Source organism: Dermacentor albipictus, unplaced genomic scaffold, assembly GCF_038994185.2.
Source record: "Dermacentor albipictus isolate Rhodes 1998 colony unplaced genomic scaffold, USDA_Dalb.pri_finalv2 scaffold_27, whole genome shotgun sequence".
NCBI lineage: Eukaryota > Metazoa > Arthropoda > Arachnida > Ixodida > Ixodidae > Dermacentor > Dermacentor albipictus.
Window position 1 is genome coordinate 3,325,389 of NW_027225581.1, and position 11,369 is coordinate 3,336,757.

At 50.3% G+C, this 11,369-nt stretch overlaps 1 pseudogene; it reads right to left on the reverse strand.

The window, feature by feature from the left end:
- Nucleotides 1-2,390: 2,390 nt before the first annotated feature.
- LOC139052593 (uncharacterized) lies at nt 2,391-11,369 on the reverse strand (annotated as a pseudogene).

Consider the following 11,369-nt stretch of genomic DNA (forward strand, 5'->3'; position numbering starts at 1 on the left):
TAATTTTTTATTGCTTTGTCTAGCGCGCGCGCCTTTGGAGCCCGCCGTCTTCTTCTTTATCGTTTTATCCACTCCCACGAGTTTCAACATGGCCTCCAACGCATGACCACGCATCAGACCAACTCTGCAAGGCTAAGTACTTTTCATCGATGGATCTTAAGACTGGTGGTTGCCAAATTGAAGTCCACGAAAGGGATCGAAAGAAGACCACGTTCATTCCGCTAGATGGCCTCTTCGAGTTCAAGGTGATGTCATTCGGACTTTGTTCTGCGCCTACAGAGTTCCAGCGCGTGATATGCACAACCTTACCAGGACTGATGTGGCAGACTTGTTCCTTCTGTTTGGACGACGTTGTAGTCTTTGCCAGGAATGTCGAAGATCACCTGACGCGGCTTCAGACAGTACTAGAGGCGTTCAAGTCATCTGGACTCACCCTAAAGCCGGAAAAGTGCCATTTCGCTAATGAAGAACTTCTGTTCCTTGACCACGTCATAACCCAGTCTGAAGGCCCTCGTTACCCGCAGAAGACAGCGTCCATCGTTCAGTTGCGTCAGCCCGTCCACAAAAAGGCACACACTAAACAATTTCTCACCCTTAAGGGTGTAAAAAGGGTGTTCCACAGATTTACACCCTACTGCACACCCTCCCAGCACCTTATTTGGGCGGGAGCACCCTACGAGCAGGCCGCAAAGGGTGCATTTACCGGAAGGGTGTGAACGAGGGTGCCAGAAGGGTGCTTTAACTAATGGGTGCTGAAGTGTTGCTAGGGGTGTACAGTAGGGAGCAAAATTTTGTGGACTAAGTGATCAGCAAACGAAGCGGATATTTTTTAGAGGTCGCCCGGCTATCCACCGCGGCCTCACCAGGAGCCTTGCCAGCGTAGCGGTCGGCTGAGTGGTGGCAGCGTCTGGCCGAGGTGAAGGTCCAAAGGCATGGTGCGCAAGCTCATTATATATACCGTCGGCTGTGTACGGCACTTGGGGAGCTGAAAGAGCAGCATTTTGGACTTTCACCACTAGTGCGGCCTCTAGCCAGCGGTTAATATATCGACTTCGTTTGCAGAATACGTGGCCCACAAACTTTTGTCTTCGGCGGTACATGTAGTGTAGTATGTTTGTTAACGTGCACAGGATACAAAGAAAGATTTAAACTAACAGGGCCATGGGAACACAATAAGGCTTTTGTGCAGGACAAATATTATCTTTTTTGCAAAATACAAGTTTGTTATGTCATTTCTTACCTTCAAAAATGCATTGTAATTATATATGCATATTGTTCATGCAAATTTATAGCAGCGGCAAATACAAGTGATAAATGGTATTGAAGTGAATGGTGTAACTTCTGTTTCCTGACAGATTTCAGAGATTCACAAAATGTAAAAAAGCCGACATCCTTGTCATAGCAGCACGCGTCATTATTGAGGTTTCATAAATGAGTCGCAAGGACAGTTGTCACTCGAGAACTAGTAGGGTGCAAGTTAATAACAAAGTTGATACAAGTGCGATTTACAACTGAAGTTAGATAAAGCAGTTAAGTGTTGCAGCTTGCTGTTATAGGTTTTCACAAGAAATGCCTGTTACTTGTTTAGAACAACGAATGGCGTGTGCTTACAACACTTCGACCCTTGTGTTCATGCATGTAGAACGGCTCTATTTCAAACTCCGAAAATGAAGTTAGAACACTGTTTACTTCTGTGGCACTAACAACATACACATTAAAGTGCTCATCAAAAGAGACAGTCTCGAGCAATTTAGCCAGGACCAATAGCAACTTGTTTACATAAAATAGTTGACACACAAGCAAAAATTCTGGCAGACCATCTTCTGGAACACTTTTGAAAAGGCAGCATCCTGCACTGTATGTCCTGCCATCAACAGTCACAGATTTGACAACCATTGCATTTGTGGACACAAGATCAATCACAGTTATGAAATCTCTAATACAACAAGGTAGGTGCTCGTATAGCATGCACCTCACGTCTGTATTGCGGGGAGTTGTTTTGTCATCGCCTGCAGTGAATAAAAAACTCTGCAAACACTGGTGCCTCATGCCAAGACTGTGAGAAAGATTCTTCCAGTTGCGTATTTTTCGAGCAATATCTTTAAAATAGTGGTGCTTTGCCTCAAAACGCATTGCCCATAGCAGCCTGAATGTTCCCAATTTCTCTAAGTGCGAAGGGTAGTGTATGAGGTAATGCATTTTACATGGCAGTGATACTAATGGAAACAATGCTTTGAAGTCAAGACAAAAGAAATGAATCTTTCTTTGCAAGTAGGCAATATGTACAGCTGGAATTTTATGACTGATTACAATGTCAACAATTTCTCGGAGAAGTAGGTAAAGCTGCCAAACTGCATTGTCTGAAGGGACGCTATCTCCAACAAAGAAGGTTAGGTTCCGAAATAGGCAAAATACTTTATTTGCCGACCTCTTAAAACAGCTTTTACTAGAAGATATGGCTTAGAAATGGGCTCTTGCTTGCTGCCAATATCATGAGGATCATAAATCCATTCTGACGTGCTTTTGTTCAAATCACCAAGTGAAAAGGATCGTTGTTCAATTAATGAAGGCATTATATGCCGCAGTGCAAATGGTATGACTCCTTCAAGCAGGTCATGCATTAAATCTGATGGACGGTGTAGCGTCGGATCAAAGCCGGGGCACAAAAGAGCGCACGGCTCCTTAACCCCATACAATGACAGAGTTGGCAGCTTTGCACTCAACATACCCAAGTGTTGTTTGTGCCCTTCCGGCGAGCGAAGCACAAAATCGCCTTCTAAATGCTTGTACTCAGTTTCGTTCCGCAGAGCCATGCAGTGCCTACAAATTCTTCCTTGGCTGAATGTGCATTTGAAGCCTCCAATTCTATGGCTAGAGAAATTGTCACTAGTGAAAATGAAAACAGATCCCTTTACCAGGTTTCCATTCACGGTTATGCCATGATTTGCTTGTATCCAGACATATGTGATGAATGACTCAAGAATTTTACAAAATCCATAGGTGGCAATATGCTTACCTTTGACAAGGAGTAAGAGATGAATACCTGACAGTGCTGACCGCAACTTCGCATCAAAATTTAGCACTGAGAATTAGACACCAGTCATTCTATGTTTTCCTCTCTTGCTGCCTAGTGGATTGCACACTTCCAACTCATCACTGTACAACTGCAGGCAAAGTTTACTGGTATCACCTGCAAAGTACTCATGGTTTTGAAATGCACCTCCATCAAATACCGAATACATGTAACCATCTGCAAAGGGGTAACTGCTGCACTCATTTGAAAGTTGTGAATATTCAAGAATGCACGTGAGCACTTCAGAGACAGGAACGTATTCCATGGTGTCACCTCCATGCAACACAACCATACGGGATTCAACAAGTGGAAAATGTGCTTTCCAGTAAGTTGTCCGGCCAGATTTTGTCCGTAGCTGGTCAAGTTGCTGCTTGCAAATCTCTTCTATGTTGATGGCTGGCTCGTCTTGAGGTTGCATCTGTTGATGGTGTGCGATGGCTTCCACGAAGTCAAAAACATAATTGGCTAATTCGTGTACAGTGGCTTCAGGTAGCCGCCTTCCTTCCTTCCATTTGAGAAGAAGTGCTGCCAGTTGATAAGCATAGTCACTTGAACTGCTGACAGAGTCATGCTGTTCGGCCTGCACATCTAGACACTCTGCATCTTCTGAAGGTACATCAGGTGCTGCATTCGTACTTCTTCGTGCCATCCCTAGGCGCAAAATGTCACGGGGGCACATTCCTTCCACGAATGCAGCATGTTTTCGGTATACGTGCTTCTTGTACGAAAAAAACTGAGGAAATATTTGCATGCAGCCACTCAAGCCGCACACCCGATTTGTTTCATGGCCATGGGTAGTGCGAAGGTGCCTAAACAGTGACATTAATGAGAATTGGTGAGAGGCACAGCGTGGGCAGCGAAAGAACCGGAGTGCTGGCATCTGAAAAGACACAAATGTACGATTTTAAAAATACTCCTTTATGGCTTCTACAGACTATCAATATGACGTGCAAATGTAAACTCAGGTCAATTTTGTGGAATGAATCAGAAATCTTCACAGAAGTTCATTATTTTCAGTTATAAATTATTGTTAGTGTAATAGAAAACATAATCGTGATAACGATCAGCAACAATAGTGCTGAGGAGGGAGGTGCGCCTGACTGCCAAGTGCAGCTTTATTTTTGTAAAAGCTGCATAGCATGAAAGAACGAAAGTGAACACTTCCTCCAACATTAGCTCAATAAAGATATGCAGTTCATGGGTGCGGGTCCTACCAACGGCATGTGGTTACCTTTGATACATTTCAATAGGTTATGCTTCCGGCGAAAAATTATTCCACCAGGAATTCCCCATATAGAAAGGTCAAGATAAAGAACAAAGCATTCCCCTATGTTTTCATTGGTTGCAATGATGGCCGACCTTCCTCACTTGCATGTACTAACTGCCAACAATGTTCACTGGTGTCACACAAATCTCCAAATGGTGTCACAACACGTATTATGTTATCATGTTATCAAACATGTTATCAAGCTAACATTGAAGCTCACATCTAGCACAGGCATATAGTTGTGAAATTAGTAGAATGATGGGGAATTTACACCTATTTTCGCTGTTATATTGTCTAGCAAAATGCTTTTACTCGTATTTGCTCAGACACAGGCCGAGCTGACTTTATTTTCAAGTCACACTGTCGAAACTCCTGTGTTCTACCACACTACCGATGCGAGGCGCAAAACGGGCTACAAACATATAAACCGAAAGGCGAGAACATAACTGAAGCTACCATCGCACCTGTCGTGTGCCTCCCAGTAATGCCGGCATACAATCGCTGTCGCACTCGCCTACTACTGCTTTCACCATGCTTCCAGTGAAGGACAACTACTTTGCAGATCGAAAATTTTTGATAAAAACCAGGTGTATCTTGTACTGGAGGCGCAATGCTAAATAGACAGCGGAGCTGATGAACACCTAGCTGGCCTTTGGGCTAGGCTAAGCACTACCAAGTCAATCCCAGCATTTTCCGGAGTTTATTGATCGATTTGAGAAAAGGTTTATTGGCGGCTCCTAATGTAACGGCACAGCAACCGGGAACGGCGAAGCAGCCCGAAGCACTGTCCAAACGGACGCCAGCAATCAACAGCGCGAGCCGAGACGAGCCGTGCGTTGGCGATGCGGCTGTGCCGCGAGGCGCGTCTTCTTCTTCACAATCTCCCCCCGGATAAAAAGAGCCATCCTGGCGCCTTAAGAATCGGGAGGCAGAGGGTCGTGGTAGGGCTTGAGACGCGAGACGTGGACAATGTCACGTCCTCGCCGGCGCAAGTCTTCAGGTGGTGACAGGGGCTCAATGAGAAAATTCACCGGGGATGTTTGCTCCAAGACTCGGTAAGGCCCTTCGAATTTTGGGACGAGTTTCGAGGAAAGCCCCGGCGTTTGGAAAGGGACCGACAACCACACAAGAACGCCTGGAGCGTAGGTCGTGCTTGGATGCGTGTCGAGGCGGTTTTCTTTCTGGCGCTGCTGTTGCTCTGCCGTAAAGGAGCGCGCTAGCTGGCGGCATTCTTCGGCTTGTCGGGCGACGTCGGAAACAGGTAGACACTCGGAGGCGTCAGGACGGTATGGAAGGAGCGTGTCGATGGTATGCGTGGGCTCGCGGCCATACAGGAGGAAGAAAGGTGAAAATCCCGTAGTGGCCTGGATCGCGGTGTTGTACGCGAACGTGATGAATGGAAGGATGCGGTCCCAGTTACCATGATCAGATGCCACGTACATAGAGAGCATATCACCAAGTGTGCGGTTAAATCGCTCTGTGAGCCCGTTAGTCTGTGGATGGTATGCCGTGCTTGTCCGGTGAATAATATGGCATTCTGAAAGCAAACTTTCGACGACTTCGGAGAGGAAGGCGCGACCTCGATCGCTGAGGAGTTCCCGAGGTGCGCCGTGTCGAAGCACGAAGCGATGTAGGACGAAAGAGGCTACATCCCGCGCTGTAGCACTTGGTAAAGCAGCAGTTTCGGCGTAGCGTGTCAAATGATCAATAGCAACGACGATCCACCGATTGCCGTCTGGTGTCATAGGAAGCGGGCCGTATAGGTCGATGCCGACGCGATCGAAGGGTGTGGCAGGGCACGGGAGCGGCTGCAAGGCACCAGATGGGCGTAAAGGCGGCGATTTGCGGCGTTGACAGTCAAGACAGCACCGAACAAACTTGTGTACAAAATTGTACATGCCGCGCCAGTAGTAGCGGTGGCGAATTCGTTCGTACGTCTTGAAGACTCCGGCATGGCCACACTGCGGATCGTTGTGGAAAGCGGCACATATTTGAGACCTTAAGCTGCGGGGAACCACCAGAAGCCACCGACGACCTTCAGGAGTGTGATTGCGTCGGTGCAGCAGCTGGTCACGAATGGCAAAATGAACTGCTTGGCGTCGGAGGGTTCGGGATACAGGGATGGTCGACGATCCAGAAAGATAGTCGAAAAGAGAAGCGACCCACGGGTCACGACGTTGTGCGGTTGCAAAGGAGTCCATGTCGAGAGATGACACGGAATGTGCGCAAGTTGTTGCGCAGGCCGAGTCTGGAGGTAAAGGTGAACGAGACAAGGCATCTGCGTCGGAGTGTGTGCGGCCACTGCGGTAGACGACGCGAATATCGTACTCCTGGATGCGTAGTGCCCAACGGGCTAGGCGGCCAGTGGGATCTTTCAAGTTGGCGAGCCAACAGAGCGCATGGTGATCTGTGACCAAGTCGAATGGGCGCCCGTACAGATATGATCGGAACTTGCCAAGTGCCCATACTAAAGCCAAGCACTCTTTTTCGGTCACGCTGTAATTGGCCTCAGGCTTCGTCAGTGTGCGACTCGCATAGGCGACTACATATTCGGGGTAGCCCGCCTTTCGTTGGGCGAGTACGGCGCCGAGACCGACCCCGCTGGCATCTGTATGTACTTCAGTTGCAGCTGACGGGTCGAAATGGCGAAGAATAGGTGGGGAGATGAGAAGACGACGCAGCGTAGCAAAGGCAGAGTCACATGCAGGGGACCAGCAGGAGAGGGCGGCGTCACCGCGTAGAAGCTGAGTCAATGGCTCCATGATCGATGCGAAATTTTGAACAAAGCGCCGGAAATATGAGCATAGGCCCACGAAGCTTCGAAGTTCTTTGATGGTCTGAGGCTTCGGAAACTCAGCGACTGCTCGAAGTTTTGCAGGATCGGGTAGAACGCCGTGCTTGGACACAACGTGGCCTAAAATGGTGAGCTCTCGCGCGGCGAAGCGGCACTTCTTGAGGTTGAGTTGAAGGCCAGCGTTCGTTAGACAGGTCAAAACCTGTCTAAGGCGGAGCAGGTGAGTAGGAAAATCAGGCGAGAAAACCACGACATCGTCGAGGTAACACAGACATATAGACCACTTGAGGCCACGCAGCGTGTTGTCCATGAGTCGTTCAAAGGTGGCAGGGGCGTTACAAAGCCCGAAAGGCATCACCTTAAATTCATATAAACCGTCAGGCGTAATGAACGCGGTTTTCTGGCGATCGGCCGCAGCCATGGGGACCTGCCAGTACCCTGAACGCAAGTCAAGGGACGAGAAAAATTCTGCGCCCTGAAGACTGTCGAGGGCGTCATCGATGCGCGGCAAAGGATAGACGTCTTTGCGCGTTACCTTATTTAACCGACGGTAGTCGACGCAAAAGCGTATAGACCCGTCCTTCTTGCGAACGAGAACGACAGGAGATGCCCAGGGACTGTGCGAAGGTTGGATAACATCACGGCGCAGCATATCTTCGACTTGGGTGGTAATGACACGACGCTCTTCGGCAGAGACGCGATATGGTCGTTGACGTAACGGCTGATGTGAACCGGTGTCAATGTAGTGCTGCACTTCCGACGTGCGGCCCAGGTGAGGTTGTGAAACGTCGAATGAACTTCTGAATTTGTGCAGGAGATCAAGAAGGTCGGCGCGTTCGGCAGGTGTGAGGGTATCGGCGATGGCATGCGAGAACGCAACCCTGGACGTTTCCTCAAGCGCGGACATCGAAAATGCTTGGCCGGGGTCGACGTCAAAAGAGTCTCCAGGGACGTCAACCAAAGACGAAGAGTCGAGGAGTTCCACGAAGCCAAGGCATTCACCAACGAGCAACGTAATAGGCGCACAGAGGGGATTGTAAAAGTAAATATTGCTGCAGCCGCCAGCCATGTCAAGCGTCGCGAAGGGTAGTGGGAGAGATTTACGGCTCATGAAGACGTCGGACGGCGTGAAGAGGACCGTTGCATCAGCGATGGCATCGCAAAAGACGGGGACGAGGGCGAAGGAGCCAGGTGGAATATCTGTGTCCTCGCGCACGGTAAGTTTAGAAGGGCGGTCGCAATCTTCGTCCAAGGGTGCGTCACAAGGGGAAAATTCAACTTCGGCGCGTGCGCAGTCGATCACGGCTTTATGACTGGATGAGAAGTCCCATCCGAGGATGACGTCATGTGAGCAGGTGGGAAGAACAATACACTCGACGATGTAAACAATGCCGTGAATAAGCACCCGTACAGTACAGGCTGCGTGCGGAGTGACGGGCTGCGCGCTTGACATACGAAGCGACAGTCCAGAAAGCGGCGTGGTCACCTTGCGCAGCGAACGGCACAGTTTGGCGGCTATCACAGAAACGGCTGCGCCGGTATCCACAAGAGCGAATGCAGGAACACCTTCTACACAAATTTCGACCACGTTAGCAGGAGAGGCGCGAGGACTTTGACAGTTCGAATGGGGCGCAGTTCTTGCCTCTTGAACTGCGACGTTCAGTTTTCCTGGTCAGGTGGTGCGGGTCGCCGACGCATTGGGGAGAGCGAGCGTCGGCGAGGGGATGGCGAGCGACGCGAAGGAAATTCTGGGATGTCAGCACGAGCATACGGTTGGGGGGAAGGAGCGGCGTATTGGCGAAATGGCGGGCTGCCGTACTGGAAGGGCCGCGAGGCGTCGCCGAACGCTTGAGGACGACGGCGGCAATATCGGGCGACGTGTCCGGGAGTGCAGCAGGAATAACAGATGGGTCGATTGTCAGGGGTCCGCCAAGGATTAGCTCGCGGTGCGGTCCAAGGTGTAGCATGGGCTTCCGGTGGCAGCGGTTGGGACTGGGTCGTGAAAGACGCCGGTGGAGGCCTGCGTACTGCCTGGGCGTACGTAAGAGGCGCGGCCACAGGCAGGACTGGCTGCGCATAGGTGAGAGGCGTGGCGACAGGCTGCACTGCCCGCGTAGAGTTGAGATTCACGGCTGCAGGCGGCTTATGTGGTGCGGAAGGGACAACTTGGGCGACCTCTTCGGCAATGAGGGTGCGGAGCGTGTTTGGAAGACGGGAGGTGGCCTCCTGAGTGAAAGGGACTAAAGAAAGTTGGCGGGCAACTTCCTCACGCACAAAGTCCTTGACCCGCTGAAAGAATGAGGATGGGTCGTACATGTTGTCAAGGCTCGCCAACAAGTCGTCGCTTCCCAAAGGACGCCGAGTCGAAGCGCGTTGCTTCCTTAACTCATCGTAACTTTGGCACAGGCTGACAACTTCAGACACAGTGCGCGGATTCCTGGCTAGGAGCATCTGGAATGCGCCGTCATCGATGCCTTTCAGTATATGGCGAATTCGCTCAGCTTCGGGCATTGCGGCGTTGACTCGTTTACAAAGGTCCACGACGTCTTCTATGTAGCTTGTGAACGTTTCCGCCGTCTGCTGTGCTCGGGCGCGCAAGCGCTGTTCGGCACGGAGCTTGCGAACAGCGGGTCGGCCGAACACTTCCGTAAAGGTTGTCTTGAAGACTGACCATGTGGGCACGTCACTTTCGTGGTTCTGAAACCACAGTTGGGCAACACCAGCCAGATAAAAGATGACGTGAGTTAACTTTGCGGGATCATCCCACTTGTTGTGTGCGCTCACCCGTTCATACGACGCAAACCAGTCTTCTACGTCTTCGTCGTCTGCACCGCTGAAGACCTTGGGGTCCCGTTGTCGTGGAACGCCGGTGCAGGTGACGGACTGTGGCGTCGGTGCCGTTTGGGAGGAGCTGTCGGTCATGGCGGGTGGTAGCGTTCGTGATCTCAGCTCCAGGGTTTCAAGCGACGGGGTTTGAGTACCCAGCACCTCCACCAATTGAGAAAAGGTTTATTGGCGGCTCCTAATGTAACGGCACAGCAACCGGGAACGGCGAAGCAGCCCGAAGCACTGTCCAAACGGACGCCAGCAATCAACAGCGCGAGCCGAGACGAGCCGTGCGTTGGCGATGCGGCTGTGCCGCGAGGCGCGTCTTCTTCTTCACAGATTATCTATTACCTATTCATCAGCTATCGCAAGATATGGCTACGTTTGGGCTAGGCTAATCATTGCAAAGTCATCCCCAGCAATTCCTGGAATGTATTATTTGTCGGCTATTGATTGGCTATCGCAAGGTATTGGCCCCGTATTTGGGCTAGGCTAAGCACTACGAAGTCATCCTCAGCATTTCCTGAAATTTACTGATTATTGATCTACTATCGATTAGCTATTCCTTGGCTATCGCAAGGAATTGGCCACGTATTTGGGCTAGGCTAAGCACTACCAAGTCATCCCCAGGATTTTCCTAAATTTTTCGGATTAGCTATTGATTGGCTGTCGATGACTGACTGTGCTTAAGTAGTCCCAACCATACTTAGCTAGACTTAGCCAGGCTCAGCTTCGCTAGTTCACTGGGGTATGTGCCATTGTGCTTCGACCCTTTCTGCACTACCGCCAGGATCGGTCCACATTTTTGGATTCAGCAGACACATTACGCCTGGCTTAAAGAGCTCCGCTATTAAAATGTTCCACGGCGTTTTCTGCGTCACCATTTCATGATGAGACATTCTGACCGGTTAGCTTTTCATTGCACTAAAGATGGCCACAATGAAAACCATTGTCAGTCCCTTTAATAAGGGCTCGCAACTGCCTCCGGTATGGCCGCCTCGTCGTTGTCTGCAGCCAGGCCGGGAATACAGACGGCGCCCTTGCTCAACGAGGTTCCTCAGGATCATTAGTAATGTTCTTTGTCTGTCTATTTCCCGTCATCGGGAAGCGCTCAGAGCAACGACGCAGCGCGCTCCGTAAAACCGTACGCGCCCGCGGCGCAGTACGGCTGCCCAAGCGACTCGGGTTACGGGCACAGTGGACGGAAAACAGGAGCGGGAGGCAGCCCTCTGCCAGCAGAAACAATAAACACTTGACGCGCAAAGTTACAGGTATCACTTTCGACGCATTGATCAATGTGCGAGTAAATACAGCAGCCCTGCTCACTGGCAGTGGCGCGAAACGGGTTTAATGCAAAAAGCAGCACAAGTTCACTGTTCCGCGTCACTTACATTTGCTATGTTCCTTTG